This window comes from Nicotiana tabacum, chromosome 23 (assembly GCF_000715075.1).
Source record: "Nicotiana tabacum cultivar K326 chromosome 23, ASM71507v2, whole genome shotgun sequence".
Taxonomy (NCBI): domain Eukaryota; kingdom Viridiplantae; phylum Streptophyta; class Magnoliopsida; order Solanales; family Solanaceae; genus Nicotiana; species Nicotiana tabacum.
The window spans coordinates 2,062,370-2,079,768 of record NC_134102.1 but is presented as its reverse complement, the minus strand read 5'-3'; positions in this window follow the sequence as shown (position 1 = coordinate 2,079,768).

Here is a 17,399-nt window from a genome sequence, read left to right as displayed (position 1 = left end):
TCTCGCCATGCACTAGTGATACTCCCTACTGAGGCGGAGAGAGTGCGAAGGTTTGTAGCCGGTTTAAATACTGGTATTCAGGCCACTATGGCTCGAGAGGTTGAGATGGGTACTTCTTATGAGCGAGTTATGGAGATAGCCCGGAGGATTGAGGGTGTACGTCAGCGGAGCCGAGAGCAGATTATGAGAGATAAGAGGTTTAGGTACTCTGGAGAGTTTAGAGGTGCTCTGTCCGGGGACAGAGGTCAGTTCGTGAGGGGGCAGTCCAGTAGACCCCCAAATCCAGCACCACTACCTCCTCGAGGTGCTCCAGTGCGACCTTATCTCAGTGCTATCCCAGAGAGTTCTTACCGCCCACAAGCTATTCAGGGTCCTCCCAGTGGGTATTCAGGTCCCCAGGGCCAGACACTTAGCCAGCAGTCCATCGCACCGAAGAGTTGTTACGAGTGCGGGGATCCCAGTCACATGCGGAGGTTTTGCCCTAGGCTTCGAGGTAGACCAGTACAGTAGGGTCAACAGCCTATGCTTACCGGACCAGTTGCTCCACCAGTAGTCCGACCACCAAGAGGTGGAGGACAGGTGGGTAGGGGCCGTCCTAGAGGTGGAGGTCAGACAGTTGGCGCTCCAGCTCGGTTCTATGCTTTTCCGGCTAGACCAGATGCAGAGGCCTCAGATGCCGTGATTATATGTATTATTTCTGTTTGTGGAAAAGATGCCTTAGTATTATTTGATCCAGGATCTACGTATTCATATGTGTCATCTCTATTTGCTCAATTCCTGGGTGTTTCTCGTGAGTCCTTGAGTACTCCTGTTTATATGTCCACTCCTGTGGGCGATTCTGTTGTTGTGAACCGGATCTACCGGTCCTGTATTATTACATTCTGTGCTTATGAAACTAGAGCAGATCTCCTATTGCTTGAGATGACCGATTTTGAAATTATTCTGGGTATGGACTGGTTATCTCCATATCATGATATTCTAGATTGTCATGCCAAGACTATTACCTTGGCTATTCCAGCATTGCCTAAGCTGGAGTAGAAGGGTTTGCTTGTTAGTTCATTTAATCGAGTTATTTCTTTTATAAAAGGCTCAACACATGGTTGAGAAGGGTTGTTTGGCTTATCTAGCCTATGTTCGGGATATTACTGCAGAGACTCCGGCTATTGATTTAGTGCCTGTAGTTCGGGAGTTCCCCGATGTATTTCCGTCAGATCTTCCAGGTATGTCACCTGATCGTGATATTGATTTATGTATTGACTTGGCTTCAGATACCCAGCCTATATCTATCCCACCGTATCGCATGGCTCTGAAAGAATTGAAAGAATTGAAAGAACAACTTGAAGAGTTACTAGCCAAAGGGTTTGTCAGACTGAGTGTATCGTCTTGTGGTGCACCAGTATTATTTGTGAAAAAGAAGGATGGAACAATGCGGATGTGTATTGATTATCGCCAATTGAACAAAGTTACTATTAAGAACAAGTACCCGTTGCCACGTATTGATGATCTATTTGACCAACTGCATGGTGCTAGGGTATTCTCTAAGATCGATTTGAGGTCGGGGTACCATAAGTTGAAGATTCGGGATTCGGATGCTCCGAATATTGCTTTCCGTACTAGATATGGTCATTATGAGTTTCTGGTAATGTCTTTTGGTTTAACTAATGCCCCGACAACGTTTATGGATCTGATGAACAGGGTATTCATGCCATATATTGACTCATTTGTCATTGTCTTCATTGATGACATTTTGATCTACTCACGTAGTAAGGAGGAGCATGAGCAGCATATGAGAGTAGTGCTTCAGATATTGCGGGAACAAAAGCTATATGCTAAGTTCTCTAAATGTGAGTTTTGGCTAGAGTCTGTAGCATTTTTGGGACATATCGTATCGGGCGAAGGTATTAAAGTTGATCCCAAAAAGATTAAGGCAGTTCAGAATTGGCATCGTCCCACTTCGGTGACGAAGATCAGAAGTTTTCTGGGTTTGGCAGGTTATTATCGTCGGTTCGTGGAAGGTTTTTCATCTATTGCAGCACCTTTGCCCAAATTAACCCAGAAGGGTGCTCCATTCTGATGGTCCGATGATTGTGAGGTGAGCTTTCAGAAGCTCAAGACATCATTGACTGCAGCACCAGTGTTAGTGTTGCCTTCCAGTTCAGGGATGTATACAGTGTATTACGACGCTTCGCGCGTTGGCTTGGGTTGTGTATTGATGCAGGAAGGGCAAGGTATTGCATATGCTTCACATCAGCTGAAGCCCCACGAAAAGAATTATCCGGTACATGATTTGGAGTTAGCTGCGATTGTTCACGCTCTTAAGATTTGGAGGCATTATCTTTATAGGGTGACTTGTGAAGTTTACACTGATCATCGCAGTTTGCAGCATTTGTCCAAACAGAGGGATCTAAATTCGAGGCAGCGCAAATGGCTAGAGTTACTAAAAGATTATGATATTAGTATCTTGTATCATCCGGTCAAAGCAAATGTGGTTGCAGATGCCTTAAGCAGAAAGGCGGAGAGTATGGGTAGTTTGGCTTTCATTTCAGTAGAGGAAAGGCCATTAGCCTCGGATATTCAGTCCTTGGCTAACAGACTTGTGAGGCTGGATATTTCAGAGCCCAGCCGAGTTCTTGCATGTGTTGTGGCCCAATCTTCACTATTTGAGCAGATCAAGGCTCGCCAGTATGATGACCCACACCTGGTGATTTTTCGTGAAACAGTACTATAAGGTAGTGCCAAGGGAGTCACTATTGGTGCAGATGGTGTTCTACGACTCCAGGATCGTCTGTGTGTTCCTAATGTGGATGAACTGAGGAAAAAGATCCTGGAGGAGGCACAGTTCTTGATATTCTATTCATCCAGGTGCTACGAAGATGTATCGTGACTTGAGGCAGCATTATTGGTGGCGACGAATGAAAAAGGACATAGTTGAGTATGTAGCTCGGTGTCTAAATTGCCAGCAAGTTAAATATGAGCACTAGAGGCCAGGTGGCCTACTTCAGCAGATGACCATACCAGAGTGGAAATGGGAACGAATTACTATGGATTTTGCAGTTGGGTTGCCGCGGACCTTGAGGAAGTTTGATGCAGTTTGGGTGATTGTTGACAGGTTGACTAAGTCGGCACATTTTATTCCTGTTGTGACTACGTATACTTTAGAGAGGTTGGCTCAGATTTATATTCAGGAGATAGTTCGGTTGCACGGTGTGCCAATTTCCATCATATCAGATAGAGGTCCTCAGTTTACTTCACATTTCTGGAGAGCAGTACAGAGTGAGTTGGGGACCCGTGTAGAGCTCAACACAACCTTTCATCCGCAGACCGATGGACAGTCAGAGAGGACAATTCAGATTTTGGAGGATATGCTCAGGGCATGTGTGATCGACTTTGGAGGTCAGTGGGACCGTTTCCTGCCTTTGGTCGAGTTTGCTTATAATAATAGTTACCAATCCAGTGTCGAGATGGATCCATTTGAGGCTTTATATGGTCGGCGATGTCGTTCACCTATCGGATGGTTTGAGCCAGGTGAGCCTAAGTTATATGGTACTGATTTGGTAAGGGATTCCTTGGAAAAGGTAAAGTTGATTCAGGAGCGACTTCGTACAGCACAGTCCAGACAAAAGAGTTACGCGGATCAGAAAGCGCGTGATATATCATTTATGGTAGGTGAAAAAGTTCTCTTGAAAGTTTCGCCGATGAAGGGAATTTTGAGATTCGGGAAGAAGGGCAAGTTGAGCCCAAGGTTTATAGGCCCATCTGAGGTGTTGAAACGAGTTGGGGAGGTTGCTTATGAGCTTGCATTGCCTCCCAGCCTATCGGGAGTTCATCCGATTTTTCATGTATCTATGCTCCGAAAGTATCATGCCGACCTATCACATGTGTTAGACTTCAGCACAGTTCAGCTAGATAATAGCTTGGGTTATGAAGAGGAGCCAATTACCATTATTGATAAACATGTTCGCCAGTTGAGGTCCAAGAGGATTTCTGCAGTAAAAGTCCAGTGGAGGGGCCAACCAGTCGAGGAAGCGACTTGGGAGGCCGAGGAAGACATGCGGAGCAGATATCCACACATATTCAGCACTCCAGGTACAATTCTAAACCCGTTCGAGGACGAACGTTTGTTTAATAGGTGGAGAATGCAATGACCCAACTGATCATTTTAACTTTTAGAACCCCGTTCCCTAAAATAAACTTCTTGTAGGTGCTTGTAATGATTTATAACTTGCGGGGATGGTTAGTTCAGGATTTGGAAGTGTTTGGGGTGAAACCAGAACACTTGGTTCCTGAAGTTGGCCTTAAAGTGCTAAGTTTGACTTCGGTCAACATTTTTGTGAAAATGACCCCGGAATAGAATTTTGATGATTCCAACAGCTCCGTATGGTGATTGTGGACTTAGGAGCGTGTTCGGAATTTTATTTGGAAGTCCGTAGTTAAATTAGGATTGAAATGGCTAAAAACAAGAATTTAAGTTTGGAAGTTTGACCGATGAGTTGACTTTTGTTACCAAAGTCAGAATCCAGTTCCGAAAATTTTCATAGCTCCGTTATGTAATTTATGACTTGTGTGTAAAATTTGAGGTCAATCGGAGTTGATTTGATAGGTTCCGACATTGAATGTAGAAGTTGAAAACTCTTAGTTTCATTAAGCTTGAATTGGGGTATGATTCATGGTTTTAGCGTTGTTTGATGTGATTTAGAGGTTCGACTAAGTTTGTATCATATTTTAGGACTTGTTCGTATATTTGGTTGAGGTCCCGAGGGCCCCAGGTGAGTTTCGGATGGTTAACGGATCAAAAGTTGGACTTAAAAAGCTGCTGCAATTTTCTCTTCTGCTGCATATTCTGGGCTGTGATCGAGCCTCAGATCGAGCCCCAGATATCGATCCCACGATCGAGGCATGAGTCGAAGCTAGGGACGAGGCTCAGTATCGAAGCCTCGATCGAAGGCAAGGCTCGAGGGCATGATCGAAGGTAAGGCTCGAGGGCTAGGATCGAGACCCATGCTCGATGCCCTTATCGAAGGCTCAAGCTCGATGCCATGATTGAGGCTATGATCGAAGGCCCAACGTCGATGCCCTGATCGAGGCCATGACCGAGGTCCAGGCTCGAGCCTATGATCGAATCCCCAATCGAGGCCCAGTTCGAGGACCAGTTCCAAAGGCTGCTAGGCAGTTTTATAAAAAGAGGGCTTTCGTCCCATTTGCCATTTTTGACGAACTTGAGCTTGAACAGAAACGACTTTTGGCAGATTTCAAGGTAAAAATATTGGGGTAAGTGATTCTAACTCGGATTTGGTCTACATATACAAGTATATCATTGTTTTCATAATTGGTAAGTGATTCTAACTCGGATTTGGTCTACATATACAAGTATATCATTGTTTTCATAATTTAATTAGTGTTTTGAGATTGAAATTTGGAAAAAGTTTAGAAATCTCATAGAAATAAAATTTTGAGATTTCGGTATCGATTCGAAGTCGGATTTGAGTGAAACTGGTATGGTTGGACTCGTAATTGAATGGGTTGTCAGATTTCATAACTTTTGCCGGATTCCGAGATATGGGCTCCGCGGGCGAATTTTTAACTAATTTCGGGATCTTTTCTTAAAAATGTAGTATTTTCTTATAAAATTGATTTCTACAATATTTAGTGATTTTATCGAATTATTTTGGCTAGATTCGAGCCAGACAGAGTTGGATAATCGTGGAAAAGGCCTTATAGTGGATTAAATTGGAGCAAGACGAGGTAAGTCTCTTGTCTAATCTTATGAGGGGGAAATTACCTCATAGGTGATTAAAATTAAATAATTGTTGCTAATTGTGGGGGTCTACGTACGCACGAGGTGACGAGAGTCCGTGCGTAGCTACTATTAATGCTAAAGTCCGGGTAGTTTAGGACTTAAAGCATGCTTTACTTGTGTAAATTGTATTCTTTGATTTATTTATATTAATTGATATCTATATGAATATATTGTGAATTGTTAGATAAAAATATTAAAGGATGGAAATCTCATAGGCTTTATTGTCTGTTTAAATCAATTAATTGTTAAAAGAAATTGTTCTCCTCCCGAAATTACCTTATAATAAATATACTCTCCTTCCGGAGGCACATAAAAAAATATCCTCCTTTCTTGTGGAGCGGGCCGAACGCCTCGTTAGGATAGATGCATCTATGGATCGCGCAGCACGTCCCTCGGCAGTGTACAAGACACTCTGGATCGGGCCGTACGTCCTCGGCAGAAATCGTGCTTAATAATAATAATTACACGATACTTTAACAATTTATTTCAGTTTGTGAAGCTAATTAATAAATTGGAAAATCGTTGAAATTTAATGAATTATTATTCTTGCTTGTTTAGGAATTAATTGTTACTCCTGTAAATGAGATTTAATTAATAAATTGGAATTTATTTGAATTGAAGGAATTTAATTAATATATTGAGAATTGTTACATTTGAAGGAATTTGATTATTTTCGCTGATTAAATAAATTATTGTAAATTCTGTAAATCATGCTGATTTAAATATCCTAGTTTTATTTCAATTATTATTGACCCATAGTGAGTGCCAAAGTTGGTCATCTCGTCTCTACCACTTCGAAATTAGACTTGCTACTTACTGGGTACACGTTGTTTACGTACTCATACTACACTTGCTGCACTTTTTGTGCATGCTCTCACATAGGTACTAGTGGAGGACCTATCATCACATACCCACGTCATCCCGAGACATAGTGGTGAGCTGCCTTTCTGAGCCGTTCTGCAGCTACCAGTGTCTCTTCTTATATTTATATTCTGTCTATTTCGTTTCAGACAGTATTTGGAGTTTTGTATAATCTACTAGATGCTCATGCACTTGTGACATCGAGTCTTGGCACACACACTGGTAGAAGTTGGTATTTTATTATTTGCTTAGAATAAAAGTTTAACCAATGTACGATTGACTTATTAGTTGGCTTGCCTAGCTGTAGTGTTGGGCGCCATCACGACTTATAGGTAAAATTGGGTCGTGACAGCAATACTGCAATACATAATTATCTGTCACGACCCAAACCGATAAGCCGCGATGGGCAACCGGTTCCTTACTCAACCGAGTACCAACGTAACGTATCTTTCTTACTACGTCATCATAGAGAAGTGGGCCAGAAGGCGCGTCATGATACAACCAGAGTAAACATGAGAGAATACCCGACATAGAATGACCCAACCTGATATAGAAACTTATACCTGTGACATACGGGCCTATAAGGCCAATGTGATCCATTATATACTTTAAATACAGGCCGACAAGGCCATACAAATATCTGTATACATGACATCTGTCTACAAGCCTCTAAGAGTACATACTTATCATAAAGGTCGAGACAGGGGCCCGCCATAAAAACAATACACGTCTAAATCATACTGACCAAACAAGCAACTCCGGAGCAAATGGAGTGCACCAACATCTTTCGATGAGCTGATAGCCTACTTGGAGGACTCTCGGCATGTCTATCGGAACCTGCGGGCATGAAACGCAGCTTCCCCAGGCAAAAGGGACGTCAGTACGAATAATGTACCGAGTATGTAAGGCACATAAATAAGTACATAACAGACATAGAAGAAATATAGAGTAACGGACTCAACCTGTAATTCTAGATAACTCTGTAAATCATGAAATAATTATAGTGTCATGCATATGCGTATGAATGTAGGCATAGTGGTGAGCTGCCTTTCTGAGCCGTTCTGAAGCTACCAGTGTCTCTTCTTATATTTATATTCTATCTATTTCATTTCAGACAGTATTTGGAGTTTTGTATAATCTACTAGATGCTCATGCACTTGTGACACCGGGTCTTGGCACACACACTGGTAGAAATTAGTTTTTTATTATTTTCTTGGAATAAAAGTTTAACTAATGTACGATTGACTTATTAGTTGGCTTGCCTAGCTGTAGTGTTGGGCGCCATCACGACCTATAAGTGAAATTGGGTCGTGACAGCAATACAGCAATACATAATTATCTATCACGACCCAAACCGATAAGCCGCGACGGGCAACCGGTTCCTTACTCAACCGAGTACCAACGTAACGTATCTTTCTTATTACGTCATCATAGAGAAGTGGGCCAGAAGGCGCGTCATGATACAACCAGAGTAAACATGAGAGAATACCCGACATAGAATGACCCAACCTGATATAGAAACTTATACCTGTGACATACGGGCCTATAAGGCCAATGTGATCCATTATATACTTTAAATACAGGCCGACAAGGCCATACAAATATCTGTATACATGACATCTGTCTACAAACCTCTAAGAGTACATACTTATCATAAAGGTCGAGACAGGGGCCCGCCATAAAAACAATACATGTCTAAATCATATTGACTAAACAAGCAACTCCGGAGCAAATGGAGTGCACCAACATCTTTCGATGAGCTGATAGCCTACTTGGAGGACTCTCGGCATGTCTATCAGAACCTGCGGGCATGAAACGCAGCGTCCCCAGGCAAAAGGGACGTCAGTACGAATAATGTACCGAGTATGTAAGGCACATAAATAAGTACATAACAGACATAGAAGAAATATAGAGTAACTGACTCAACCTGTAAGTCTAGATAACTCTGTAAATCATGAAATAATTATAGTGTCATGCATATGCGTATGAATATCATGTCATGCATAGATACATGTTTCATAACATCATCAGTCTCTGAGGGCATCCCATCATATCATCTCGGCCACTGTGGGCAAAATCATCAACGTATACCAGCTGATCAAGTGGTGGTGCGTATATAATGCCATAACCTCTTCCCATATCCCATATACATATAATATATGCGTATATAACGCCTTCTGGTCATGGGTCAATGTACGTGTATAAATGCATAAGAAATACGTTAATATGATTTCTCGAGTATCATAAAATCAATATGCCTTTCGGTCAAACTTTATCAAATACGTATTTTCTAAGACCCATGAACAGAGGATATAATAATAATTCACATGGGGAATCAAAAATATAGACATTTCTATTATTTCTATGAATAGAGTCATTTATGAAAATTGCGTATTTGCTCGTTTCATTTGTATCGTACGGATCATGCCAAAAGGAAAGAAGGGATAGCCTTAACTTACCTGAACAGATTCTCTTGACAATTCCTCTAACACGCGTCTATTGCAACAACACGTGGCGGCGGATCGAAGCAGGGAAGCATCCGTACGATATTCTTGAAAAAAATTGTACCGTACTCCCTTAGAATCGCAAAATTTCGTTGCTATTACGCAGAATAATTTCGTATGAAATTCTTGCTTAAGATAGTTACCTTGATGAATTTTTTAATCCTTCTCTCTTAATGAATTTGATCACAATATTGGATAACTTTTCTTGCTGAAGCTATCCGTCACTTTGAAGATGAAAATTCTCACGTTACTCAGATACAATCTCGTATGAATTTTTTGACGTAACTCACATTGCCATTCAAATTCACATGATGTCTCTCTTTGAATTTGAGAAGTCTCTTTTGAGAGGTAACTCACGTTGCCATCAACATCTGTAAAGGATTCATGTGAATTCCTTCTTTGACAAATTCCATCAGTTGCTTTGTAGTAAGCATCTCAATATTATAATTTAGAGAAGATTTGTTTATTAGTGGTGTGGGCCCCACTTGCATAATGACTAATCCACCCAAAATTCACCTAACTTTGTCATTTTGTAACATAATTCACGAGTCACTAATTATAGTGATGGGCTGCCATGTAAATAGTTATAAGGCTTATCCAAAATCATCCACTTAATTCCTTAATCAACTCATTACTCCCTCACTAATCCAATAATCCACATAATTAAAAATTATCTCAAACTACTTAAAATACTACTCATTTTTAACATACCTCATACATCTTACTATCATAGTCATGTGGTACCTTGTATGGTACTAGTCCATAAATACCGGGTATTTTAGCTCGGTCTGTATTTTATCCCAAAATATCAAATTTCAACGAAACTCATTTTCTTTGATTCGTTTACCCTCACGAATTTACTCATCATTTGTTTGAATTTGCCTAATACTTATAATCTCCAAATAATCTTGTCCTTGAACTGATGTCAATTATCTTACGACAAATTCAATGTACAATACTACAGGGTGTAACATCATCGTAAAAAATTACTGCAGAGCGTAATATCGTCGTAAAAAATTACTGCGGAGCGTAACATCATCGTAATGAATTACTGCGGAGCGTACCATCATCGTAATGAATTACTGTGGAGCGTAACATCGATGTACTAACGTGAGGAGTAACATCATTCCCCCCTTTGGAACATTCGTCCTCGAATGTTGACTGATGCACTTATCATTCTCATAACCCATGGCTCTTATGAGTACTTTAATACTCCTCTTGCCATTTAGGCAACTGTTGTTTGAATAAATCTAAAGGCCAGGGCATTCCCTCCTTTAGGCCTCTTTCTCACACCACGGTCTGTGGTCGGAATTCTTCCAATCTCGTAACTCTTCACTCCGAATCATCCGGTAACTGAATTCAACCACGCACGCAAGTCAATACACGTAATATGAAGGTATTCAGGGTCTTATGACTCCAAACGAGACTTAAATTCTTGAAACGATAATTCGGGTCATTACAGATACTTTGTTAAACTTACGAATATTGCTATATCTTATTTTATAGACCCGATTATCCATTCGTATGACTTTACTGCATCTAGGTAGGTCATACTATACCATAATTCTTACTTCGATTTTTACTGAGGTCCGCTATCGAACTTCAGGTTACTTTCGTTGCTTATCCCATATGTATAAATCTAAGTCCTTTAATGCTTCCTCATTACTGTTCATCTTAAGAATGACGACTTAATCTCATCTCATACTTTGTGACTTTTATCCATCTATTGTTTATTCACCTCAATATTGATATACAATATACCACTGATAACTTGAAACTTCTTATGTAATACCTTGCCACTAGGGCTTGCGTCTCATCGGGGAACATCTGAAATGATCAGACTGATCCACCTGGGGCGATACCATGCTTTCATAACCGTATTTCATAGCATCCCAATGTGATTCACCTTATGTGGGTATTTTAATCCTGTACAATTCATGAAATTAAATCATTACTCAATCGAAGGCCCAAACGCCATCCTTTATCTATCGCAATCACACCCTCATTCTACTACCAGGGCAACATTCCATCTTTTCTAAATGCTACTAGTATTAGACTCCTTTGAGTTCATTCAGGCTATACTGAGCTTTTTATAACTTAGAGAAATCATCAGCTCTTCTTGTTTTAATGGGCTTAATCCTGAGGACTTATCCATTTTCATCACCTCCTCACTCGCCTTTTTCTTATCCTTACTCATGTCTTCCTAAAACCTTGTTGTTTTACCATACTTTATCTTGCGACCTATACATATCTATTTATATTACTCACAACCTTCCTTCAACTTACTTGCATCGTAGATTTCCTTATGTCATCCTGGAACATCAAGCGAGATATCACATCGTTTTCAACTCTTCTTTATTCTTTTAATTAGACCTCTTGATACATAGAAACCATAGGCCAGAAAATATGCCACTGACAACGCCGCTATCATTCATGGATACTGAATCCTAGCACTTCTAGCCTTCTATCTGCAGTATGGATTATTCACATCCTTCTGTAGCTGAGTATCTCGTACGTTGTTCATCTTTACTTTACTTACCTTAAAATCTCGCATCACATCTTCTATCTCTCTTGCACCTCTGATATCAAGAGTGATTCCACTATGTTCTCAATCACGATTTCTATAATTTTCTGGGTCCAATAATCAGACTCCTGATTTACTTAGTTGATGTAACTCTTTAGTTTCCCCTTCCTTCTAATCAGCCTTTATGTGGGCTTAAGCTATTTTCCGATCTGCGGCTCATGGTATTAGTTATTACTTTAGCCTTTCATGAACGCTATGGAATATCCATGATACAATCTTCTAACGATTCAATCCTTTGTCTATGACCTGGACTCAATTCTTTATTTTAACTCATACATGAGTCTTCTACGACTGTATGATTGTCAACATATATGCTGCATGGATAATACTCTGAAATCTTGAGTGCATTCATAACGTAACTCACTCTAGATCATTAATCGAATAATTCCTTTCGTTCTTTCTCAGCTTTCTTTAAACGTAAGATATTACCTTTCCTGGTCTTTCTGCCCCATTGTTGCCTGCATACTTAGCTTATCTTAGTTCCCACACATGCCAGAGTTTTCGTGCAACTCATATGATCTCGAATGTTACTTTTGATTTTTACTTCCCATTCATTAGCCACGGTAGGTGTCACTTTCTTATGGAGTGCATACAATGTTGTAGTGAGACTATTTTTTTTTACATGACCATTTCCTCTTTAGGTCGTCGTGCTTAGGTTGAAGCCTTCTTCCTTATTTCCTCAATTAATCTTTCGTTGTAGTACTTAGGGAAGACCTTCTAACTCTTGTAAAGTTGCGAGCTTATTACATCGTATACTTGACAGAATTTTTGATGTTCTTCCTTTCTTTAACTATCCTTAGTTACTTATCTCCACGTCCTTGTGCTTGTAGGGTTGCTTCTGAACTGATATTTTGACTTTCTTACAGTTGCACTCTATTTTGTTTTCGTAACATTCATACGATACCTTTAACTACCCAACTCTTATTTGAATATTTTTCAAGGGTCACGATGTCGTATCTGCGAGATTGAATTCCCCCGTTGGGGTTTAATATGTTTATCTTGCACGATCTGTTGATTTGTTTGTATCCTCTTGTCTAGCCATAACTAGGCTCTTCCTGAATCAGCTGCTAATTATTCGTTGGCCCATTCTCATATAAATATTACGCGTAATCTTTCTTGGGTTATTTTCTTTGTCTTAACTTACGTCTCGCACTGGCTCCTTATTTATCAATAACATCTCGGGCAGGAACCCTTACCTCCTCTCCTTAACGCCGTGTTTGCATAATGTTCTGGAATCGTAGCATATCTATAGGATTCGAATAAGTGCAATCTTATCTCTTTCTCATTCTTATCGCATTCTTCCTTCACTATTTTATAGTTACTAGAATCACTTAATTCTAACTTAATGCCACATCACTCCATATTCCCCACTTTAGGGGAGTACTCAGATTTAGAGCTACGATGATCTACCTATAGATGTTTTACCTCTTCCTCTTTGGTGTCTTTTCACATCATTGATGACCCTTACCCGCCTTGCGATAATCCTTATGTACTAAGGATAACAAAATTCCTTACCCACGAGGGTGACACTTAGTGTAACTGGCACACATAGTCCCTTAAGCTTAACTTTGCTCACATTGCTTGCTTTACGGAAATGTCTTCCTGAATGACCTTTAAAGGTTATTCTTTTGTCCTCCATTCTATTATCGTCGGGACGCAATTTCTGATATTCTCATGATGCCGACTATTACTCAGTCCCTAGTTCATGTTTAGTTTATCTTGCTCATCAGTCCATGCTGATTTCTTATTACTCTGGGGTCTAACTTTTCCTTTTGGTAATCACGTTGGAGTCACAAACTTATTTCTCGAAATGAGGATATGACTTTATGGCCTATACTCTTTTGTTGTCTCAAGGCCTATCACCTCTCGTCTTTTCCTTCACTTGACTATAGACTCTGTAATACTGTCATCGTTTTGATCTACTGTTGTCATCCATGTATCACATCTTACTTGTAATGCTTCATTAACTCTCTTCTTATTTCCCTGCTAACATCTCTATCTATCACTTTATTCTGAAAACTCGAACAAGACATTCTTTTGCTTTTTAGCTCCCCTTGATCCATCTACTGGCTCTTCGGGTTGCCTAACATTCATTCTCTACCCGTGACGGGATCCACACTAAGGTAATATTTATCCCTTCAAGGCTTCTAGTGACTATCTTTGTAGTATTCGTATCTAGTTGTACTATTTTAGAGTACACCATCTGGTGTCTCACGAGGAGATCTATTAGCACATTTGCAGTATTCTTCGGACATGGCAACCCACGCAAACAAGCCATCCACCATGTTGGTTCACTCTAACCCCAGCCAGATCCTAATATCCGTTCATCTCTTATACTACTTTTGTTTGCTTCCATAGGGCATAAATGAGATGGATGTAGCCAATTGTACATACCTCTGTTACTGTTGAAGGTAACTCAAAATGCTTATATCTCTCTTCCTGAATTGTAGATAATGTTCATCTTTACTAACTTGGTACATTATTCCCTTCTTCACCTTGCTTCTTTTACTTGTTGAAATTTGTATCTACCTTCCAATTCTCTTATTCCTTTTTACCGTAATAGTGGATAAATATTCTTGCCTTAAAGCTCCTTGTCAAGAACCTTACACATTTTAGTACATGCATGATCTTCTGAATACCTCACATTTACTCATCATAAGAATCATGCAAAATCGAGTTCTTCTGACTCAACTCTTCCACAACTATACCTCTTATCAACCGTCTTTCTGGATGTAGGCATCGCCGTATTATGAATAAGATACAGTTTAGGAAATTGGGGTCTTACAACTAAGCTCTACTACAAGATCTAGAGTAAGAATAAAGAGTGACAGTCCTAAATGCCCTGCAGCCTCATGCTTATAAGTGTGGTGCACAACACACCCATAAACAAGACTATACTAGACATAGCTTGTAGACTCCCTAGGACAGAATTGGTCTGATACCACTTTTGTAAAGACCCAAACCGATGGGCCGTGACGGGCACCCGGTACCTTACTCAACCGAGTACCAATGTAATGTATCTTTCTTATTACATCATCATAGAGAAGTGGGCCAGAAGGCGCGTCATGATACAACCAGAGTAAACATGAGAGAATACCCGACATAGAACGACCCAACCTGATATAGAAACTTATACCTGTGACATACGGGCATATAAGGCCATGTGATCCATTATATACTTTAAATATAGGCCGACAAGGCCATACAAATATCTGTATACATGACATCTGTCTACAAGCCTCTAAGAGTAAGTACTTATCATAAAGGTCGGGATAGGGGCCCGCCACACCAAACAATACACGTCTAAATCATACTAACCAAACAAGCAACTACGGAGCAAATGGAATGCACCAACATCTTTCACTGAGCAGATAGCCTACTTGGAGGACTCTCGGCAAGTCTATCGGAACCTGCGGGCATGAAATGCAGCATCCCCAGGCAAAAGGGACGTCAGTACGAATAATGTACCGAGTATGTAAGGCACATAAATAAGTACATAACAGACATGGAAGAAATATAGAGTAAATCACTCAACCTGTAAGTCTGGATAACTCTATAAATCATGAAATAATTATAGTATCATGCATATGTGTATGAATGTCATGTCGTGCATAGGTACATGTTTCATAACATCATTAGGCCTCTGAGGGCATCCCATCATATCAACTTGGCCACTGTGGGAAAAATCATCAACATATACCAGCTGATCAGGTGGTGGTGCGTATATAACACCATAACCTCTTCCTATATCCCATATACATATAATATATGCGTATATAATGACTTCTAGTCATGGGTCAATGTACATGTATAAATGCATAAGAAATACATTAATAAGATTTCTCGAGTATCATAAAATCAATATGCCTTTCGGACAAACTTTATCAAATACGTATTTTTCTGAGACCCATGAACATAGGATATAATAATAATTCACATGGGGAATCAAGAATATAGACATCTCTAGTATTTCTATGAATAGAGTCATTTATGAAAGTTGCGTATTTGCTCGTTTCGTTTGTATCGTACGGATCATGCCAAAAGAAAAGAAGGGATAGCCTTAACATACCTGGATAGATTTTCTTGACAATTTCTCTAACACGCGTCTATTGCAACAACACGTGACGACGGATCGAAGTAGAAAAATATCCGTATGATATTCTTGAAAAAGATTGTACCGTACTCCCTTAGAATCGCAAAATTCCGTTGTTATTACGCAAAATAATTTCGTATGAAATTCTTGCTTAAGATAGTTACCTTGATGAATTTTTTAATCCTTCTCTCTTAATGAAATTGATCACAATATTGGATAACCTTTATTGCTGAAGCTATCCGTCACTTTGAAGATGAAAATTCTTACGTTACTCAGATACAATCTCGTATGAATTTTTGACGTAACTCACGTTGCCATTCAAATTCACATGATGTCTCTCTTTGAATTTGAGAAGTCTCTTTTGAGAGGTAACTCACATTGCCATCAACATCTGTAAAGGATTCATGTAAATTCCTTCTTTGACAAATTCCATTTGTTGCTTTGTAGTAAGCATCTCAATATTATAATATAGAGAAGATTTGTATATTGGTGGCATGTGCCACACTTGCATAATGACTAAGCTACCCAAAATTCACCTAACTTTATCATTTTGCAACATAATTCACGAGTCACTAATTATAGTGATGAGCTGTCACGTAAATGGTTATAAGGCTTATCCAAAAATCATCCACTTAATTCCTTAATCAACTCATTAATCCCCCCACTAATTCAATAATCCACATAATTAAGAATTATCTCAAACTACTTAAAATACTACTCATTTTTAACATACCTCATACATCTTACTATCATAGTCATGTGGTACCTTGTATGGTACTAGTCCATAAATACCGACTATTTTAGTTCGGTCCATATTTTATCCCAAAATATCAAATTTCAACGAAACTCATTTTCTTTGGTTCGTTTACCCTTTCACCTTCACGAATTTACTCATCATTTGTTTGAAATTGCCTAATACTTATAATCTCCAAATAATCTTGTCCTTGAACTGATGTCAATTATCTTACGACAAATTCAACGTACAATACTACAGGGTGTAACATCATCGTAATAAATTACTGCGAAGCGTAACATCGTCGTAATTAATTACTGCGGAGCGTAACATCATCGTAATAAATTATTGCGGAGTGTAACATCGATGTAATAATGTGAGGCGTAACATTATCAATAACACGAATAATACTATTGTCAACCACACGAACAATTCTCTTAATCCATAAGAGAAGGTAACAAATTCTACAATGAAACAAGCGATATTTTTCCAGTTCTTATCATTCCCTCAAGCCTACCATGGTGAAGGTAATACAACAACATAACTAGCAACTCCCACAACAAGTTTTACAACCCAAACTATGATACAACAAGCGGCAATCTCGGCTACAATTATCAAACATACCTCTTCAATATTTTCTTTCCTTCAAAACACATATCAATCATGACTACAACTATATATCCAAGTTACTCCAATGATTTCCAGCCACGAAAAAAAAACTTAAAAAATTACCGAATAACTGATACGACAATAACAACGTCAAAATACGAGTTTCCGCTATTAATCTTATAATTCCCATCCTACAATTTAGCTATGACCTGGAAGAA